Genomic DNA, 2,715 nt, shown 5'->3' on the forward strand with positions numbered 1-2,715 from the left:
CTTTGGGCATATGGTACCCATGTGCTTTGGCCACGTGTCTCCCAAGGGGTAAATATAAATTGCCAATTCTCATGGAATGCATGTGTTTTTCCACTCTTTTATAGAGAGGTTGTTTGGTCTTGCCAACGTAGAAGGAACCACACTGGCACTGCATGAGGTAGACTACTCCCCGTGTGGTACAGTTGGCAAAATGTTTTAGCGAGAGAGTCTCCCCATTGGGCAATGCCAGTGTGGTCCTCCTACCAATGACCTCACATTGCGCGCAGTGTCCACATGGGAAAGTCCCATGGGTCTTGCAGGGGTCTTTGGCAGAGTTGCCTTTGTATTCGCTCCGGACCAAAATCGTCCCCAGTGAATCCGCACGTTTAAACGTGAGCTGAGGTCTATCCAAGAGTAAATTTTGGAGGATGGGGTCCTCAGTGAGTATAGGCCAAAATTTTGTTATTATTCTTCTAATTCTTGCATGCTCATTTGAGAACCCCAAAATGATCCTTGAGTTGTTTTCTTCAGATCTGACATTTTGTGATTTGGTTTTAAAAATCAACTTGCGTCTGTCTAAGGCTTTAACTCTGTTAAACGCTTTCCGGAGACAGGTTTTGGTGTATCCCCTGGCGGATAGCCGGAGGGAGAGTGCATTGCATTGTTCGTGGAAGTCATCTTCCATCGAACAGTTTCTCCTGATTCTAAGAAACTGGCTATAGGGTATAGACCTCTTGAGGGGTTCGGGGTGAAAGCTACCCGCATGTAATATGGTATTCCCAGCGGTCTCTTTCCTAAAAAGGGTGGAGTAAATTTTACCATCGGGATCTTTTTTGATTTTAATGTCCAAAAAACTGATTTCTGATTGATCGTGAGACATGGTAAAGAACAAATTAAATTTGTTGATATTCATAAGTCTCAGAAGTTCATCGAGGCCACTTTGCGGTCCATCCCAAATAATAAAAATGTCGTCGATGTAACGCTGCCAAATTAAAATATGGGCAGCGCACATCGACGCATTCTCTCCCAGGAGGAAATCCCGCTCCCACTCCCCCAGGTACAGGTTGGCGTAGGAAGGCGCACAGCACGTTCCCATAGCCACACCCTGTACCTGGAGGTAGTGGGAGCCCTGGAAGAGAAAGGTGTTATGATACAAAATAAATTCTAACATAGTAAGGATGAAGACGTTGAACTTGAAATCAGTGGTTGGCTGCTGCTTGAGAGCCTGTTCAACAGCCCTCAACCCAGATGAATGGGGAATGCTGTTGTACAGGGTCTCAACGTCGACGGAGACCAAGATGGCGTCCGTCGGTATCGATCACACTAGACGCCGTGGGTCATGTGCTGTGTGACGCGCAGGAGGCGCGTCACCAGCGGCATGTCCACGGTGTCGTGCCCTGATTGATCAGAGCTCGGCCACCTGACGCTGACGTCAGTAGTGGGCGCGCTGTTTGCACGCCAAACATGGGGGATTTGGAGGATAGGAATCACTCTAGTTGAGCCCTAATGTCTATTCACTGCTCCACTTACAACCAATTATCCCATTCAAGGAACAGCTGCTACATTGCCGGAGTGAATGGATCATCCACACCTGAGGTCCATCATCCTCAAAGTAAGTATAAAGGGAAGTCAGGGGGGGTTTTCCTGTCAGCATTCACTTTCCTCCCTTCCCCTGTTGGAGCTGGAGGTTATTTTGTCTTCTGGTCAAGTTTGGTTTCTTTGACTGGAATGGTTGTTCACCTTTATTTGAGCTGATGCACTGGGAGTGGTAAGTACACTTTAGGGAGATTGTTTCTATTTTTGGTCTCACTTTTTAGTGAAGAATCTAATACCCTCCCTGTACATATCTACCTAAATCTCTCCCCAGCCATTACACCTTCTATTGTTCTATGACTGCTGACTCCTTTGTGGAGACTTATGTTACTCCACCCCCCCATGGTTATGGAGTCCTCTGGATTGGGGGATCGTTATGGACATTAAGTACACCATCTGGTTTGGTTGCCCTGATTGCGGCTCACACACAAGCTCCATGGGGATGATCTAGGCGCTCTGTGTCTGGAAAGGGGTGAGTTCCACTTTCCTTTTACATATTGAGCTTTCCATCTCTCCCCCCTCTTCTCTACATGCTGCAAATGTCAAAAAACAAATCTTTGGTCACAGGTATATACTTTATATGTATGTTATTATATACCCTTCTTTTGTTTTAGGAAAAACTCTTGCTGCTTTCTATTCCCTGAAGAAAGATGTATTATTGAGACATCTGAAACGCGTCGGATAAATGATCACCTATACCCTTAGCCTAGTCCTGGGGTGTGTGGTGATTCTCTAGCAGTAACAATTTTCTCTATCCTGGAATCTTTCATTTTTTTAAATAATGTTGTCACTATGAAATGTTTATGCTGTAAATTAATGTATTAAAATTTATATATTTTTATGACCTAGTTGTCATAATATTTTTTTTGGTTGCCCGAAAAAAAAAAAATCTCACCTCACTTAGAGGTATTCATCTTTTTCGATTATAAATTTTTTAACAAGTTCACATTTTTGTTTATCAAATATAGTTAGATTTATTGTTTACATATATATATATATATAGAATATTTTTGGTGGGGTGTTTACCGCCTTAGTATTTTTTCTTCTCGGCATATTTTTTATGCACAAAAACCAATATTATTTTAAAATATTTTTTGTTTTTTGGTGTGTTTTTCAATACGAATATTTGTTGTGGAGATTTAG

General features: G+C 42.8%; 1 long non-coding RNA gene across 1 annotated transcript; it reads left to right on the top strand.

Annotated features, from left to right (window-relative positions):
* Positions 1-1,563: 1,563 nt before the first annotated feature.
* Positions 1,564-2,227, top strand: LOC120924803. Its single transcript, XR_005746427.1, has 3 exons — positions 1,564-1,747; positions 1,847-2,044; positions 2,187-2,227. It is a non-coding gene; the product is annotated as an uncharacterized LOC120924803 (long non-coding RNA).
* Positions 2,228-2,715: the final 488 nt, after the last annotated feature.

The sequence above is a fragment of the Rana temporaria genome, chromosome 1 (assembly GCF_905171775.1).
Source record: "Rana temporaria chromosome 1, aRanTem1.1, whole genome shotgun sequence".
Taxonomy (NCBI): Eukaryota; Metazoa; Chordata; class Amphibia; order Anura; family Ranidae; genus Rana; species Rana temporaria.